This window comes from Drosophila mojavensis, unplaced genomic scaffold, assembly GCF_018153725.1.
Source record: "Drosophila mojavensis isolate 15081-1352.22 unplaced genomic scaffold, ASM1815372v1 contig_231, whole genome shotgun sequence".
NCBI classification, from domain to species: domain Eukaryota; kingdom Metazoa; phylum Arthropoda; class Insecta; order Diptera; family Drosophilidae; genus Drosophila; species Drosophila mojavensis.
This window is the reverse complement of record NW_025318772.1, coordinates 9846735-9866991: the sequence shown is the minus strand read 5'-3', so window position 1 is coordinate 9866991 and position 20257 is coordinate 9846735. Positions and strand designations below refer to the sequence as shown.

The 20257-nt window shown below is 36.1% G+C and overlaps 1 long non-coding RNA gene across 11 annotated transcripts; it reads left to right on the top strand.

Annotated features, from left to right (window-relative positions):
* The first annotated feature begins 1436 nt into the window (after positions 1 to 1436).
* On the top strand, positions 1437 to 19527 carry LOC26527531. 11 transcript variants are annotated; one of them, XR_006356835.1, is made up of 5 exons: positions 2488 to 2985; positions 3731 to 10244; positions 15148 to 17401; positions 17584 to 19334; positions 19513 to 19527. It is a non-coding gene; the product is annotated as an uncharacterized LOC26527531 (long non-coding RNA). The 11 variants fall into 11 exon arrangements; XR_006356827.1 differs by having other exon boundaries at positions 2487 to 2985; positions 15148 to 19334; XR_006356837.1 differs by having other exon boundaries at positions 2489 to 2985; positions 3731 to 8111; positions 14472 to 19334.
* The last annotated feature ends 730 nt before the right edge of the window (positions 19528 to 20257 follow it).

The following is a 20257-nucleotide window of genomic DNA, read 5'->3' as shown; positions in this document are numbered from 1 at the left end:
GGCAGCAGGCAGGAGGCCGCGACAAGCTCTTGCCTGCCATCATTTCAGTTATACACGGGCGCCCATGGCGTATACGCAATTTCCGAAAGCTTCTGTCTTTATCATTGTGTTTGTCCTGCCAATTGTCGTTATGTGAATGGGTTCCCTCCATGGCGAACCGTAGCGTTATTGCTATATTTCCTTTAGCCAATGCGTCTTCCGCCCAGGCCATTCGCATAAGTTGCGTAAAGCTGATTTAAGCCTGGGTCAACAATTACCGACTCAACCTCTCTCTCTCACTCGCCCTTTTGTTCATTCTCTTGTTTAAAGTTTAACGGCAGTTGCGAAGTTTCAGTTTTATTGCTTTGCCCGTTAGCATTCATATTTAGCGCATTGAAGTCCACTCCACTCATAGCTCAAAACCACTCACTCAATATGAGTGAGAGTAAGATTGAGAGGGAGAGTAAGAGCGAATACCCACCCTTCATGAAGCGTTAAGCTTAGGATGCGCGCGCGCTCTCTGCGAATAGCTGGCTTTCCTGCTCTACCACGCAAAGGTTCAAAAACCTTGGGCCTGGTTCAATACACACAAACAATGCGAAACTGGCAGATACACTGTACGAATTACATTTCGAAAATTCATTCATTAAAACTTTGTAGTCGTATGCCTTGAGTAAAATTAAGACGATTTTGGACTTGTGCACCATTGTGCACCAAATGATAAGAACAAGCCCTATCGATTAAAACCCACAATTTTTCATACTGAAATTTTACCATATTTTTAAAACTGAGTTCGATCGGATATCGATAACTTCTTAAGTCATCTTGATACCGAATAATTTTTATTAATATTACATGAATTGTTATTGTTCTGTATTGTTTTGATAATTTAACTTGATTATTTAATATTCAAAAACAAAGTCGTTCTCAGGCATAACAGAATTAAATAAAACATTGGCTACACATTTCTGGTAATCTTGACTATACCGATTATTAATATTTTCAAACAATTTGAATATAAACATATTATATTATTATTATTTAAATTATTATTATTTTATTTATTTTTTATTATTATTTTTATTTCATTTATTTATCTTTTTTTTAATTTTTTGCATACATCAAAACATTTGTACAATTCGTCTATAATTGCATTCATATTGGAACTACAACGACGTGTATAACAAAGTTGAGTCTACCGTTATAGTATAACAGAATTGAACAGCACATTCAAATGACGCGCGCATTACTAGAAATTTCCACAGCACCAGTCTGGCAAGCCTGTCAGAGTGTGTGTTGCTATCCCCCTCGCACAAAAAATGTCTGGCAACACAAAAAGAAACATATATATGTACATACATACATACACATGTACATATATGTATGTAATTTATAAATGGAAATTTGCCTGTAGACTTTAATAAACTCGATCTATAACCACATATGAGTTTTAAAAAAATGCATATTCATATGTACATATATTTTTGCTATGCATACGTGCATATGTATATACATATGTACATATGTATGTATATATTTCAATCCACCCTAGAATGTGGTAAATTCTAGAACGAAAATTTTGCAGCTTTGGCAAGAGTATACCAAGCAGTGTTGCCGTTTTGGCTTATTTTCGGCCAGATCTCACTTATTTTCAAGTGCGATTGCGGAAAAAATGTTGGAATCGCGGATAGCGGAAAATCTGGCTTATTTATGAATCGAATCTGATATTTTTATTTTTAGATATTAGTTACCGATTAATAGACAAATTAACAAGCTGGCAACTATTAAATGCTCACATCACTAGTTCTGCAATTCTTCACTCTTTAACATATAGTGGATAAATATATTGGCTGTTGCGCTTCGCATACATTCGTTACCTTGGTGGAATGCCGAAGTCAATTAGCCAGGATGAGCATTGACACGTTAAACTCAACAATAAGGTAAAGGCTCAAAAAATTACAGTCTCATTAAAACAGAAACTAATATTTTTAAATTTGACATCCGAATTGAGCCGACATAACAGATGTTGTTTTGATTACATAGTTTTTCTCAACTGCCTTAAATCGATCGAAACACCAGGGAAGATTTAAATTATGAGCCCGAAGAGTCTGTCGACTATCTACAGGAAGATTTATTATCAATGTAAACATTTAAATGAATGTAATGTTAAAATTTCTATTATTTTGGTTGTGTTTTTCATGAATATGAAATGTTTGTTACAATATTTGTACGTGTATTGTCTATTACTATATATAAAATCAATTCCAAAATATTAGCTTATTTTTCAGCTAATTGTTTCTGGGATTTTGCTTATTTTGGCCTATTTTTTGCCCAAATTCAGCTGTTTTTTTTTCTCGGGGAAAAACGGCAACACTGATACCAAGCAGTCAGCCAGTCAACACTTAGCAGTGTATTCACTCACTCTATTGATCAAATGGTATGGAGCACAAGGGAGACAAATCGATTTCTCTAGAATCATCCAGAAGGCAGCAGCCTCTGGGTATAAATACAGGCGGACTACTCGCATCGCAGTCATTCGAAAATAATAAGTGTTAAAGTGAAGTTCTCCAGTGAAAGTAAAAAAGTTTGATAGAGAGGTTTCTCTTGAAATAGTGCATAGTTGCTATATATAAAGATTACTCAACTGCAATGAAAAAGTGTGCAGAATCTGTGGGAAAGGCAAAACTGCGGAGCTATATTATGGCACGTCGACTGAAATAGTTGGTAGCGCCCTTTGAGCTTTTTGCTGTGTACAAGGAAAAGATAATCTGCTCGTCGTCATCGTCGTGAGCACTTTTGAGGCATTTTCACATTGAGGAAATGGTTAAACAGGAAATCAATGGCCAAGTTTTTCCCCACATTCGGCTAGAGAAATTACACTGTAGGCAGGCAGAGGCAGATGCCAGGAGCTTGTAATAAAATTGCTGAGGCAAGCAAAAATTATAGCCAGACCCCGGAGTGTATGTTCTGACCTGGAATTGAGGAGTTTGGAGTTTAGGAAGACAGGTATAAACCGAAACAGCGAAACCAGCTTTTTACTTGTTATACGTAAGCGAAAAATCTATGCATAAGGCCTAGTTTTATTTCCCACGTATTTGCAATTTGAAGCGTTTTTAATGGTGACGTCAGCATAACTTTTGCATTCTAAAGTAAACGTTTATTCTTATATTGGCAAATATTGTGTAATTTTCTTAATATTGAATTGTACTGCGTAATACATACACATTCGAAGCTTCTAGAACAATTTCCACCCCATGCAAAGTCATGTTTTCTAGCCATCCGTGTATGTATACTTTTTCGGTCACATCAAGCAAATTCTCGACTGTTCGTTGCTTAAACCCCTGAAAGGAAAGCAGCTGGCCTGCTCTAACATGTAATAGCATTGTATTTCATGACATACAAAACTCGTATACACGTATTCTATCTCGTTTGCCCTTACGCAGACGCCGTTCCGTGGCAAGACAGCAGCTGCAATACTCACCTCGTGGTGGGTTGTTGGTCCCACCCATTTTCAAGTGTATTTGTGTGTTCCCATCTCTTTCTATACGTATACAAACATATATAAAAATGACTTGTATATAAGACGTTTCCTTCAACTGTCGCTTATAATTGGCAATTCTTTTAGTAACTAAATCATAAGTTCTTTAGTCGTTTATAGCCTTAGTTGTTAATCTTATTTATAAACTGTCACTTTGATCATTGTTATACACGTTAACCAAGCATTATGTATTTCTTTCTCTAAACTTTATAGTTGGGCGTTGAAAGTTGATACGCGATCGAACTTGATCGCAATGCGTGAGAAAAAGCCTTACAATTAGCTCAAAATGCTGCTTGTTCGGTCCCATGTAGCCGTGAGAGTATATCTAAGCTAAACTGCGACCAAATGTGTGTGTGTATGTCGCGGCCTACACAGGGGTACTAAACATCGTTTTTATCAGATTGTGATTGCGTGGATTGAATATATATAGGAACCCGTATCGACTTCTCTGCTCTGCTAAGACTTGTTCGAAAGAAAGGCGCCCAAATACATACGTTATATAAACGGTCGTCTATTATTCACCTACCATCGACCGTTATCTCAATACTGATCGAATAGATACAACACTCTACTGACATCGATAGATATACATATATATCTAGTATCTGGAGTAGCAACCGATTGCGCGTTCATTTCGCGCAAAGCATAAACTGTAGAATATATTTTATTTACTTTATATATTTTTTTTTCCTTTGTTAACGTAAACATTTACGAGTACACGACAAGCGTGGCCTAACTCATAAAATACCTGAAACTGTAAAAAATACAAAACAATTTATTTCTTCTGTTTTTGTACAAATCCAAGATTTAAGAAAACTTGTCTATTGTTCTTGTAATTACACTTGTCCAACTCACTTATAGAAAATGAGAAGAAAAAAAAGAAAAAAAAAAATATGAAAAAGAGCTCACCAAACAGAAAAGAAGCTACAAACAAAAAAGAATAAATGAAATCTGAGATCAATAAATTTCGAAACAATTGTTCGCCATATTTTTATTTTAAGCTTAAATTCTAAATGAAATTTCAGTCGAATCATCATAAGCGGAGGAAGGGACACAGATCTAAACCTAAATAAACCCGCAGGTTTATTCACAAAATAATTAAAAATCTAAGGAAGCCACACTCACATGCTTTTTCGACGTAGCATACACAAATCCTCTTAAAAAAACGGTATATATATGAATAAAAATCTTAAATATATTTTAGCGACTCAGTTAAAATATCAATAATTCATATATTATATTCATAAAACATTAAGGAAGTTTTAATCTTTAAACCACATTATTGAAAGTATCATGTCTAAGAAAACATGCGTATGGTACATTGACGTAATTCACAGCGGTCTATAAAAATAAATTAATGGTAAAAAGAAAATTGATTAGATTTCAAAAGCTATGAACCTTATTTGAACATTTTCTGATGCTAAGAAATGAAACTTATAAGATTTCTAGTTTTTAATTATCTCAACTAATATTTATCCAACATATTCGAGTTATTATAGTAATATGTACTCCTACATATATGATGGTTAAATAAAGTCGAAATTTTAACAATTTAAACAAAATATTTCACGATTTTTCACAATTCTTGACGATATTTGCGAAATTATTATAATAGGGTCTATTCATACATTTTTGGCTTTAAATGATATCAAAGGCAGAATTTAGCGCCCAAAGAATTTCTAAGTTTCAATGCAACAATTCTTCCAATTGCGATCGCAAATGTTACTGAATTATAGACCTTCAACATCAATAAAAAAAAAAAAAGTAATATAAGCCCCTACACGTGATCCTACTCAAAAATGAACACAATAGCATGAGGATTTCAGCAGCTACTAAAAAACATGTTTTCTATACAATAATCTGTAAAAACCTCCCTAAGTTCTTCAAAGGTTCACAATTGTAATCAAATTGCAACTGCAGCTGCCACTATTTGTGACGTCTGCGTCTTGATTTTATAAATACGGGCAATATTTCTTCAATCTGATTTATTCAAAGTAACCCTCTTAATGAATTATTTGAGAAATTACAAATCTATATGAAACCTCGTCAAATTACGAACGAATATAAAAAAAGATAAATTTGTTTACGTGGGAGGCTCGAGTGAAAATACTAAAACGAAAAAATAGAATAGATGAGATAGCATAGCAATGACGCTGCATGCATATAGAAAACAGTTTATTAAAAAAACTATACTAAAAAGAACTGATTATATTTGACAACTATTGACTACATGGCCTAAAGAGATAGGCCAAAACTTGCGTTATAAAAAAACGGCCCATACAATTTTTACCTAATAACAAGAAATATATAGAACCACCGCAAAAGTAACGAATATATACGTGAAACACAAAACCTATTCTGCGGTGTACAAAACGAGTACAATGAACCGAATATATAAAAACAGAAATTTATAGGTGGTTTAAAATATTAATTTTCCTTGTGAACGGAAACAGCGTAAAGCCAAAAATGAATAGTAGGTAGATATAATTTCTTACCCTATTATATGGTATACTAAAACTAAAAGATAAAATGTAGATGAAAAATAAGTATAGGAACGCAATCTGCGACAAAGTGGGCGATAATACTGACAAGCAAACTGTAAAAATTACCCAGTGATACAATAAACTTGTAGAGTGTCTGACCACTAAATTTCCACATAAGGTAGGTGGTACACTAAATATACGTAAAACTAAACTTCCTATTAAATCGTACACAGGAACTACGTCAAACTAAAGAATGTGTAAAGATATAACTTCCCTATTAAATGGTACGCATAAACTACGTCAAATTGAAGAGTGTGTGAAGACACAATTTCCCTATTAGGTAGGTGGTACACTGTAACTACGTAAACCTAGAGTGTGTGAAGACACAAAAACCCTTTTAGGTAGGAGGTACACAAACACTGCGTAATACTAAAGAGTGTATGAATACATAATGTCCCCATTAGGTAGGAGGTACACAAACACTGCGTAAAACTACAGAGTGTGTGAAGATATAATTTCCCTATTAAATGGTGCACTAAATCTACGTAAGACTAAGGAGTGTGTGAAGACACATTTTCCCTATTAGGTAGGTGGTACACTGTAACTACGTAAACCTAGAGTGTGTGAAGACACAAAAACCCTTTTAGGTAGGAGGTACACAAACACTGCGTAATACTAAAGAGTGTATGAATACATAATGTCCCCATTAGGTAGGTGGTACACAAACACTACGTAAAACTAAAGAGTGTGTAAAGATATAACCTCCCTATTAAATGGTGCACTGCAACTACGTAAAACTACGTTGCGTAAAAACACATTCCCTATTAAATGATACGCAAACCCTGCGAAGAATTGAAGAGAGTGTGTGAAGACACAATATCCCCATTAAGTAGGTGGTACACAAACATTGCGTAATACTAAAGAGTGTATGAATACATAATGTCCCCATTAGGTAGGAGGTGCATAAACACTGCGTAAAACTACAGAGTGTGTGAAGATATAATTTCCCTATTAAATGGTGCACTAAATGTACGGAAAACTAAGGAGTGTGTGAAGACACAAAAACCCTTTTAGGTAGGAGGTACACAAACACTACGTAAAACTAAAGAGTGTGTGAAGATATAATTTCCCTATTAAATGGTGCACTAAATCTACGTAAGACTAAGGAGTGTGTGAAGACACATTTTCCCTATTAGGTAGGTGGTACACTGTAACTACGTAAACCTAGAGTGTGTGAAGACACAATAACCCTTTTAGGTAGGAGGTACCCAAACACTGCGAAAACTAAAGAGTGTATGAAGATATAATTTTCCTATTAAATGGTGCACTAAATCTACGTAAAACTAAGTAGTGTGTGAAGACACATTTTCCCTATTAGGTAGGTGGTACACTGTAACTACGTAAACCTAGAGTGTGTGAAGACACAAAAACCCTTTTAGGTAGGAGGTACACAAACACTGCGTAAAACTAAAGAGTGTGTGAAAATCTGAATTCCCTATTAAATGGTGCACTAAATCTATGTAAAACTACGTTGCGTAAAAACACATACGCAAACAGTGCGAAGAATTGAAGAGAGTGTGTGAAGACACAATAACCCTTTTAGGTAGAAGGTACACAAACACTGCGTAAAACTAAAGTGTGTGTGAAGATATGATTTCCTTATTAAATGGTACGCATAAACTACGTCAAATTGAAGAGTGTGTGAAGACACAAAAACCCTTTTAGGTAGGAGGTACCCAAACACTGCGTAAAACTAAAGAGTGTGTGAAGATAAATCTACGTAAAACTACGTTGCGTAAAAACACATTTCCTATTAAATAATACGCAAACACTGCGAAGAATTGAAGAGAGTATGTGAAGACACAATATCCCTACTAAACTATTAAACTACGACAAATTAAGAAGCGTGTGAGGACATAATGTCCCTTTTAGGTAGGTGGTACACAAACACTACGTAAAACTAAAGAGTGTGTAAAGATATAACCTCCCTATTAAATGGTGCACTGCAACTACGTAAAACTACGTTGCGTAAAAACACATTCCCTATTAAATGATACGCAAACACTGCGAAGAATTGAAGAGAGTGTGTGAAGACACAAAAGCCCTTTTAGGTAGGAGGTACACAAACACTGCGTAAAACTAAAGAGTGTGTGAAGATATGATTTCCCTATTAAATGGTGCACTAAATCTACGTAAAACTACGTTGCGTAAAGACACATTCCCCATTAAATGATACGCAAACACTGCGAAGAATTGAAGAGAGTGTGTGAAGACTCAAAAGCCCTTTTAGGTAGGAGGTACACAAACACTGCGTAATACTAAAGAGTGTATGAATACATAATGTCCCCATTAGGTAGGAGGTGCATAAACACTGCGTAAAACTACAGAGTGTGTGAATATATGATTTCCCTATTAAATAGTGCACTAAATCTACGTCAAATTAAGGAGTATGTGAAGACACAATTTCCCTATTAGGTAGGTGGTACACTGTAACTACGTAAACCTAGAGTGTGTGAAGACACAAAAAGCCTTTTAGGTAGGAGGTACACAAACACTGCGTAATACTAAAGAGTGTATGAATACATAATGTCCCCATTAGGTAGCAGGTACATAAACACTGTGTAAAACTAAAGAGTGTGTGAAGATATAATTTCCCTATTAAATGGTGCACATAGACTACGGTGCACTAAATCTACGTAAAACTACGTTGCGTGAAAACACATTCCCTATTAAATGATACGCAAACCCTGCGAAGAATTGAAGAGAGTGTGTGAAGACACAAAAGCCCTTTTAGGTAGGAGGTACACAAACACTGCGAAAACTAAAGAGTGTGTGAAAATCTGATTTCCCTATTAAATGGTGCACTAAATCTACGTAAAACTACGTTGCGTGAAAACACATTCCCTATTAAATGATACGCAAACCCTGCGAAGAATTGAAGAGAGTGTGTGAAGACACAAAAGCCCTTTTAGGTAGGAGGTACACAAACACTGCGTAATACTAAAGAGTGTATGAATACATAATGTCCCCATTAGGTAGGAGGTGCATAAACACTGCGTAAAACTACAGAGTGTGTGAAGATATAATTTCCCTATTAAATGGTGCACTAAATCTACGTAAGACTAAGGAGTGTGTGAAGACACATTTTCCCTATTAGGTAGGTGGTACACTGTAACTACGTAAACCTAGAGTGTGTGAAGACACAATAACCCTTTTAGGTAGGAGGTACCCAAACACTGCGAAAACTAAAGAGTGTGTAAAGATATAATTTCCCTATTAAATGGTGTACTAAGACTACGTAAGACTAAGGAGTGTGTGAAGACACATTTCCCCTATTAGGTAGGTGGTACACTGTAACTACGTAAACCTAGAGTGTGTGAAGACACAATAACCCTTTTAGGTAGGAGGTACACAAACACTGCGAAAACTAAAGAGTGTGTGAAGATATAATTTCCCTATTAAATGGTGCACTAAATCTACGTAAAACTACGTTGCGTGAAAACACATTCCCTATTAAATGATACGCAAACCCTGCGAAGAATTGAAGAGAGTGTGTGAAGACACAAAAGCCCTTTTAGGTAGGAGGTACACAAACACTGCGTAATACTAAAGAGTGTATGAATACATAATGTCCCCATTAGGTAGGAGGTGCATAAACACTGCGTAAAACTACAGAGTGTGTGAAGATATAATTTCCCTATTAAATGGTGCACTAAATCTACGTAAGACTAAGGAGTGTGTGAAGACACATTTTCCCTATTAGGTAGGTGGTACACTGTAACTACGTAAACCTAGAGTGTGTGAAGACACAAAAACCCTTTTAGGTAGGAGGTACCCAAACACTGCGTAATACTAAAGAGTGTATGAATACATAATGTCCCCATTAGGTAGGAGGTGCATAAACACTGCGTAAAACTCAAGAGTGTGTGAATATATGATTTCCCTATTAAATAGTGCACTAAATCTACGTAAAACTACGTGCGTAAAAACACATTCCCCATTAAATGATACGCAAACACTGCGAAGAATTGAAGAGAGTGTGTGAAGACACAAAAACCCTTTTAGGTAGGAGATACACAAACACTGCGTAAAACTAAAGAGTGTGTGAAGATATGATTTCCCTATTAAATGGTGCACTAAATCTACGTAAAACTACGTTGCGTAAAGACACATTCCCTATTAAATGATACGCAAACACTGCGAAGAATTGAAGAGAGTGTGTGAAGACACAAAAGCCCTTTTAGGTAGGAGGTACACAAACACTGCGAAAACTAAAGAGTGTGTGAAAATCTGATTTCCCTATTAAATGGTGCACTAAATCTATGTAAAACTACGTTGCGTAAAAACACATTCCCTATTAAATGATACGCAAACAGTGCGAAGAATTGAAGAGAGTGTGTGAAGACACAATAACCCTTTTAGGTAGAAGGTACACAAACACTGCGTAAAACTAAAGTGTGTGTGAAGATATGATTTCCTTATTAAATGGTACACATAAACGTCAAATTAAGGAGTGTGTGAAGACACAAAAACCCTTTTAGGTAGGAGGTACACAAACACTGCGTAATACTAAAGAGTGTATGAATACATAATGTCCCCATTAGGTAGGAGGTGCATAAACACTGCGTAAAACTCAAGAGTGTGTGAATATATGATTTCCCTATTAAATAGTGCACTAAATCTACGTAAAACTACGTGCGTAAAAACACATTCCCCATTAAATGATACGCAAACACTGCGAAGAATTGAAGAGAGTGTGTGAAGACACAAAAGCCCTTTTAGGTAGGAGGTACACAAACACTGCGAAAACTAAAGAGTGTGTGAAAATCTGATTTCCCTATTAAATGGTGCACTAAATCTACGTAAAACTACGTTGCGTGAAAACACATTCCCTATTAAATGATACGCAAACCCTGCGAAGAATTGAAGAGAGTGTGTGAAGACACAAAAGCCCTTTTAGGTAGGAGGTACACAAACACTGCGTAATACTAAAGAGTGTATGAATACATAATGTCCCCATTAGGTAGGAGGTGCATAAACACTGCGTAAAACTACAGAGTGTGTGAAGATATAATTTCCCTATTAAATGGTGCACTAAATCTACGTAAGACTAAGGAGTGTGTGAAGACACATTTTCCCTATTAGGTAGGTGGTACACTGTAACTACGTAAACCTAGAGTGTGTGAAGACACAATAACCCTTTTAGGTAGGAGGTACCCAAACACTGCGAAAACTAAAGAGTGTGTAAAGATATAATTTCCCTATTAAATGGTGTACTAAGACTACGTAAGACTAAGGAGTGTGTGAAGACACATTTCCCCTATTAGGTAGGTGGTACACTGTAACTACGTAAACCTAGAGTGTGTGAAGACACAATAACCCTTTTAGGTAGGAGGTACACAAACACTGCGAAAACTAAAGAGTGTGTGAAGATATAATTTCCCTATTAAATGGTGCACTAAATCTATGTAAAACTGCGTTGCGTAAAAACACATTCCCATTAAATGATACGCAAACAGTGCGAAGAATTGAAGAGAGTGTGTGAAGACACAAAAACCCTTTTAGGTAGGAGATACACAAACACTGCGTAAAACTAAAGAGTGTGTGAAGATATGATTTCCCTATTAAATGGTGCACTAAATCTACGTAAAACTACGTTGCGTAAAAACACATTCCCTATTAAATGATACGCAAACAGTGCGAAGAATTGAAGAGAGTGTGTGAAGACACAATAACCCTTTTAGGTAGAAGGTACACAAACACTGCGTAAAACTAAAGTGTGTGTGAAGATATGATTTCCTTATTAAATGGTACACATAAACGTCAAATTAAGGAGTGTGTGAAGACACAAAAACCCTTTTAGGTAGGAGGTACACAAACACTGCGTAATACTAAAGAGTGTATGAATACATAATGTCCCCATTAGGTAGGAGGTGCATAAACACTGCGTAAAACTCAAGAGTGTGTGAATATATGATTTCCCTATTAAATAGTGCACTAAATCTACGTAAAACTACGTGCGTAAAAACACATTCCCCATTAAATGATACGCAAACACTGCGAAGAATTGAAGAGAGTGTGTGAAGACACAAAAACCCTTTTAGGTAGGAGATACACAAACACTGCGAATAACTAAAGAGTGTATAAAGATATAACTTCCCTATTAAATGGTACACATAAACTACGTCAAATTAAGGAGTGTGTGAAGACACAATATCCCTATTAGGTAGTAGGTACACAAACACTGCGAATAACTAAAGAGTGTATAAAGATATAACTTCCCTATTAAATGGTACACATAAACTACGTCAAATTAAGGAGTGTGTGAAGACACAATATCCCTATTAGGTAGTAGGTACACAAACACTGCGAATAACTAAAGAGTGTATAAAGATATAACTTCCCTATTAAATGGTACACATAAACTACGTCAAATTAAGGAGTGTGTGAAGACACAATAACCCTTTTAGGTAGAAGGTACACAAACACTGCGTAATACTAAAGAGTGTATGAATACATAATGTCTCCATTAGGTAGGAGGTGCATAAACACTGCGTAAATCTACAGAGTGTGTGAATATATGATTTCCCTATTAAATAGTGCACTAAATCTACGTAAAACTACGTGCGTAAAAACACATTCCCCATTAAATGATACGCAAACACTGCGAAGAATTGAAGAGAGTGTGTGAAGACACAATATCCCTATTAAGTAGGTGGTACACAAACATTGCGTAATACTAAAGAGTGTGTGAATACATAATGTCCCCATTAGGTAGGTGGTACACAAACACTGCGAATAACTAAAGAGTGTATAAAGATATAACTTCCCTATTAAATGGTACACATAAACTACGTCAAATTAAGGAGTGTGTGAAGACACAATATCCCTATTAGGTAGTAGGTACACAAACACTGCGTAAAACTAAAGAGTTTGTAAAGATATAACTTCCCTATTAAATGGTACACATAAACGTCAAATTAAGGAGTGTGTGAAGACACAAAAACCCTTTTAGGTAGGAGGTACACAAACACTGCGTAAAACTCAAGAGTGTGTGAAGATATGATTTCCCTATTAAATGGTGCACTAAATCTACGTAAAACTACGTTGCGTGAAAACACATTCCCTATTAAATGATACGCAAACCCTGCGAAGAATTGAAGAGAGTGTGTGAAGACACAATATCCCCATTAAGTAGGTGGTACACAAACATTGCGTAATACTAAATAGTGTATGAATACATAATGTCCCCATTAGGTAGGAGGTGCATAAACACTGCGTAAAACTACAGAGTGTGTGAAGATATAATTTCCCTATTAAATGGTGCACTAAATCTACGTAAGACTAAGGAGTGTGTGAAGACACATTCCCTATTAAATGATACGCAAACCCTGCGAAGAATTGAAGAGAGTGTGTGAAGACACAATATCCCCATTAAGTAGGTGGTACACAAACATTGCGTAATACTAAAGAGTGTGTGAATACATAATGTCCCCATTAGGTAGGTGGTACACAAACACTGCGAATAACTAAAGAGTGTATAAAGATATAACTTCCCTATTAAATGGTACACATAAACTACGTCAAATTAAGGAGTGTGTGAAGACACAATATCCCTATTAGGTAGTAGGTACACAAACACTGCGTAAAACTAAAGAGTTTGTAAAGATATAACTTCCCTATTAAATGGTACACATAAACGTCAAATTAAGGAGTGTGTGAAGACACAAAAACCCTTTTAGGTAGGAGGTACACAAACACTGCGTAAAACTCAAGAGTGTGTGAAGATATGATTTCCCTATTAAATGGTGCACTAAATCTACGTAAAACTACGTTGCGTGAAAACACATTCCCTATTAAATGATACGCAAACCCTGCGAAGAATTGAAGAGAGTGTGTGAAGACACAATATCCCCATTAAGTAGGTGGTACACAAACATTGCGTAATACTAAATAGTGTATGAATACATAATGTCCCCATTAGGTAGGAGGTGCATAAACACTGCGTAAAACTACAGAGTGTGTGAAGATATAATTTCCCTATTAAATGGTGCACTAAATGTACGGAAAACTAAGGAGTGTGTGAAGACACAAAAACCCTTTTAGGTAGGAGGTACACAAACACTGCGTAAAACTAAAGAGTGTGTGAAGATATAATTTCCCTATTAAATGGTGCACTAAATCTACGTAAGACTAAGGAGTGTGTGAAGACACATTTTCCCTATTAGGTAGGTGGTACACTGTAACTACGTAAACCTAGAGTGTGTGAAGACACAATAACCCTTTTAGGTAGGAGGTACCCAAACACTGCGAAAACTAAAGAGTGTGTGAAAATATAATTTTCCTATTAAATGGTGCACTAAATCTACGTAAAACTAAGGAGTGTGTGAAGACACATTTTCCCTATTAGGTAGGTGGTACACTGTAACTACGTAAACCTAGAGTGTGTGAAGACACAAAAACCCTTTTAGGTAGGAGGTACACAAACACTGCGTAAAACTAAAGAGTGTGTGAAAATCTGAATTCCCTATTAAATGGTGCACTAAATCTATGTAAAACTACGTTGCGTAAAAACACATACGCAAACAGTGCGAAGAATTGAAGAGAGTGTGTGAAGACACAATAACCCTTTTAGGTAGAAGGTACACAAACACTGCGTAAAACTAAAGTGTGTGTGAAGATATGATTTCCTTATTAAATGGTACGCATAAACTACGTCAAATTGAAGAGTGTGTGAAGACACAAAAACCCTTTTAGGTAGGAGGTACCCAAACACTGCGTAAAACTAAAGAGTGTGTGAAGATAAATCTACGTAAAACTACGTTGCGTAAAAACACATTTCCTATTAAATAATACGCAAACACTGCGAAGAATTGAAGAGAGTATGTGAAGACACAATATCCCTACTAAACTATTAAACTACGACAAATTAAGAAGCGTGTGAGGACATAATGTCCCTTTTAGGTAGGTGGTACACAAACACTACGTAAAACTAAAGAGTGTGTGAAGATATGATTTCCCTATTAAATGGTGCACTAAATCTACGTAAGACTAAGGAGTGTGTGAAGACACATTTTCCCTATTAGGTAGGTGGTACACTGTAACTACGTAAACCTAGAGTGTGTGAAGACACAAAAACCCTTTTAGGTAGGAGGTACACAAACACTGCGTAATACTAAAGAGTGTATGAATACATAATGTCCCCATTAGGTAGGTGGTACACAAACACTACGTAAAACTAAAGAGTGTGTAAAGATATAACCTCCCTATTAAATGGTGCACTGCAACTACGTAAAACTACGTTGCGTAAAAACACATTCCCTATTAAATGATACGCAAACCCTGCGAAGAATTGAAGAGAGTGTGTGAAGACACAATATCCCCATTAAGTAGGTGGTACACAAACATTGCGTAATACTAAAGAGTGTATGAATACATAATGTCCCCATTAGGTAGGAGGTGCATAAACACTGCGTAAAACTACAGAGTGTGTGAAGATATAATTTCCCTATTAAATGGTGCACTAAATGTACGGAAAACTAAGGAGTGTGTGAAGACACAAAAACCCTTTTAGGTAGGAGGTACACAAACACTACGTAAAACTAAAGAGTGTGTGAAGATATAATTTCCCTATTAAATGGTGCACTAAATCTACGTAAAACTACGTTGCGTGAAAACACATTCCCTATTAAATGATACGCAAACCCTGCGAAGAATTGAAGAGAGTGTGTGAAGACACAATATCCCCATTAAGTAGGTGGTACACAAACATTGCGTAATACTAAATAGTGTATGAATACATAATGTCCCCATTAGGTAGGTGGTACACAAACACTGCGAATAACTAAAGAGTGTATAAAGATATAACTTCCCTATTAAATGGTACACATAAACTACGTCAAATTAAGGAGTGTGTGAAGACACAATATCCCTATTAGGTAGTAGGTACACAAACACTGCGTAAAACTAAAGAGTTTGTAAAGATATAACTTCCCTATTAAATGGTACACATAAACGTCAAATTAAGGAGTGTGTGAAGACACAAAAACCCTTTTAGGTAGGAGGTACACAAACACTACGTAAAACTAAAGAGTGTGTGAAGATATAATTTCCCTATTAAATGGTGCACTAAATCTACGTAAAACTACGTTGCGTGAAAACACATTCCCTATTAAATGATACGCAAACCCTGCGAAGAATTGAAGAGAGTGTGTGAAGACACAATATCCCCATTAAGTAGGTGGTACACAAACATTGCGTAATACTAAATAGTGTATGAATACATAATGTCCCCATTAGGTAGGAGGTGCATAAACACTGCGTAAAACTACAGAGTGTGTGAAGATATAATTTCCCTATTAAATGGTGCACTAAATGTACGGAAAACTAAGGAGTGTGTGAAGACACAAAAACCCTTTTAGGTAGGAGGTACACAAACACTGCGTAAAACTAAAGAGTGTGTGAAGATATAATTTCCCTATTAAATGGTGCACTAAATCTACGTAAGACTAAGGAGTGTGTGAAGACACATTTTCCCTATTAGGTAGGTGGTACACTGTAACTACGTAAACCTAGAGTGTGTGAAGACACAATAACCCTTTTAGGTAGGAGGTACCCAAACACTGCGAAAACTAAAGAGTGTGTGAAAATATAATTTTCCTATTAAATGGTGCACTAAATCTACGTAAAACTAAGGAGTGTGTGAAGACACATTTTCCCTATTAGGTAGGTGGTACACTGTAACTACGTAAACCTAGAGTGTGTGAAGACACAAAAACCCTTTTAGGTAGGAGGTACACAAACACTGCGTAAAACTAAAGAGTGTGTGAAAATCTGAATTCCCTATTAAATGGTGCACTAAATCTATGTAAAACTACGTTGCGTAAAAACACATACGCAAACAGTGCGAAGAATTGAAGAGAGTGTGTGAAGACACAATAACCCTTTTAGGTAGAAGGTACACAAACACTGCGTAAAACTAAAGTGTGTGTGAAGATATGATTTCCTTATTAAATGGTACGCATAAACTACGTCAAATTGAAGAGTGTGTGAAGACACAAAAACCCTTTTAGGTAGGAGGTACCCAAACACTGCGTAAAACTAAAGAGTGTGTGAAGATAAATCTACGTAAAACTACGTTGCGTAAAAACACATTTCCTATTAAATAATACGCAAACACTGCGAAGAATTGAAGAGAGTATGTGAAGACACAATATCCCTACTAAACTATTAAACTACGACAAATTAAGAAGCGTGTGAGGACATAATGTCCCTTTTAGGTAGGTGGTACACAAACACTACGTAAAACTAAAGAGTGTGTGAAGATATGATTTCCCTATTAAATGGTGCACTAAATCTACGTAAGACTAAGGAGTGTGTGAAGACACATTTTCCCTATTAGGTAGGTGGTACACTGTAACTACGTAAACCTAGAGTGTGTGAAGACACAATAACCCTTTTAGGTAGGAGGTACCCAAACACTGCGAAAACTAAAGAGTGTGTAAAGATATAATTTCCCTATTAAATGGTGTACTAAGACTACGTAAGACTAAGGAGTGTGTGAAGACACATTTCCCCTATTAGGTAGGTGGTACACTGTAACTACGTAAACCTAGAGTGTGTGAAGACACAATAACCCTTTTAGGTAGGAGGTACCCAAACACTGCGAAAACTAAAGAGTGTGTAAAGATATAATTTCCCTATTAAATGGTGTACTAAGACTACGTAAGACTAAGGAGTGTGTGAAGACACATTTCCCCTATTAGGTAGGTGGTACACTGTAACTACGTAAACCTAGAGTGTGTGAAGACACAATAACCCTTTTAGGTAGGAGGTACCCAAACACTGCGAAAACTAAAGAGTGTGTAAAGATATAATTTCCCTATTAAATGGTGTACTAAGACTACGTAAGACTAAGGAGTGTGTGAAGACACATTTCCCCTATTAGGTAGGTGGTACACTGTAACTACGTAAACCTAGAGTGTGTGAAGACACAATAACCCTTTTAGGTAGGAGGTACACAAACACTGCGAAAACTAAAGAGTGTGTGAAGATATAATTTCCCTATTAAATGGTGCACTAAATCTATGTAAAACTACGTTGCGTAAAAACACATTCCCATTAAATGATACGCAAACAGTGCGAAGAATTGAAGAGAGTGTGTGAAGACACAAAAACCCTTTTAGGTAGGAGATACACAAACACTGCGTAAAACTAAAGAGTGTGTGAAGATATGATTTCCCTATTAAATGGTGCACTAAATCTACGTAAAACTACGTTGCGTAAAGACACATTCCCTATTAAATGATACGCAAACACTGCGAAGAATTGAAGAGAGTGTGTGAAGACACAAAAGCCCTTTTAGGTAGGAGGTACACAAACACTGCGAAAACTAAAGAGTGTGTGAAAATCTGATTTCCCTATTAAATGGTGCACTAAATCTATGTAAAACTACGTTGCGTAAAAACACATTCCCTATTAAATGATACGCAAACAGTGCGAAGAATTGAAGAGAGTGTGTGAAGACACAATAACCCTTTTAGGTAGAAGGTACACAAACACTGCGTAAAACTAAAGTGTGTGTGAAGATATGATTTCCTTATTAAATGGTACGCATAAACTACGTCAAATTGAAGAGTGTGTGAAGACACAAAAACCCTTTTAGGTAGGAGGTACACAAACACTGCGTAATACTAAAGAGTGTATGAATACATAATGTCCCCATTAGGTAGGAGGTGCATAAACACTGCGTAAAACTACAGAGTTTGTAAAGATATAACTTCCCTATTAAATGGTACACATAAACGTCAAATTAAGGAGTGTGTGAAGACACAAAAACCCTTTTAGGTAGGAGGTACACAAACACTGCGTAATACTAAAGAGTGTATGAATACATAATGTCCCCATTAGGTAGGAGGTGCATAAACACTGCGTAAAACTCAAGAGTGTGTGAATATATGATTTCCCTATTAAATAGTGCACTAAATCTACGTAAAACTACGTGCGTAAAAACACATTCCCCATTAAATGATACGCAAACACTGCGAAGAATTGAAGAGAGTGTGTGAAGACACAATAACCCTTTTAGGTAGAAGGTACACAAACACTGCGTAAAACTAAAGAGTGTGTGAAGATATAACTTCCCTATTAAATGGTGCACTAAATCTACGTAAAACTACGTTGCGTAAAAACATATTCCTTATTAGATGATAAGCAAACACTGCGAAGAATTGAAGAGTGTGTGAAGACAGAATATCCCTATTAGGTAGAAGGTACACAAACACTGCGTAATACTAAAGAGTGTATGAATACATAATGTCCCCATTAGGTAGGAGGTGCATGTACACTGCGTAAAACTCAAGAGTGTGTGAATATATGATTTCCCTATTAAATAGGGCACTAAATCTACGTAAAACTACGTGCGTAAAAACACATTCCCCATTAAATGATACGCAAACACTGCGAAGAATTGAAGAGAGTGTGTGAAGACACAATAACCCTTTTAGGTAGAAGGTACACAAACACTGCGTAAAACTAAAGAGTGTGTGAAGATATAACTTCCCTATTAAATGGTGCACTAAATCTACGTAAAACTACGTTGCGTAAAAACATATTCCTTATTAGATGATAAGCAAACACTGCGAAGAATTGAAGAGTGTGTGAAGACAGAATATCCCTATTAGGTAGAAGGTACACAAACACTGCGTAATACTAAAGAGTGTATGAATACATAATGTCCCCATTAGGTAGGAGGTGCATGAACACTGCGTAAAACTCAAGAGTGTGTGAATATATGATTTCCCTATTAAATAGTGCACTAAATCTACGTAAAACTACGTGCGTAAAAACACATTCCCCATTAAATGATACGCAAACACTGCGAAGAATTGAAGAGAGTGTGTGAAGACACAATAACCCTTTTAGGTAGAAGGTACACAAACACTGCGTAAAACTAAAGAGTGTGTGAAGATATAACTTCCCTATTAAATGGTGCACTAAATCTACGTAAAACTACGTTGCGTAAAAACATATTCCTTATTAGATGATAAGCAAACACTGCGAAGAATTGAAGAGTGTGTGAAGACAGAATATCCCTATTAGGTAGAAGGTACACAAACACTGCGTAATACTAAAGAGTGTATGAATACATAATGTCCCCATTAGGTAGGAGGTGCATGAACACTGCGTAAAACTCAAGAGTGTGTGAATATATGATTTCCCTATTAAATAGGGCACTAAATCTACGTAAAACTACGTG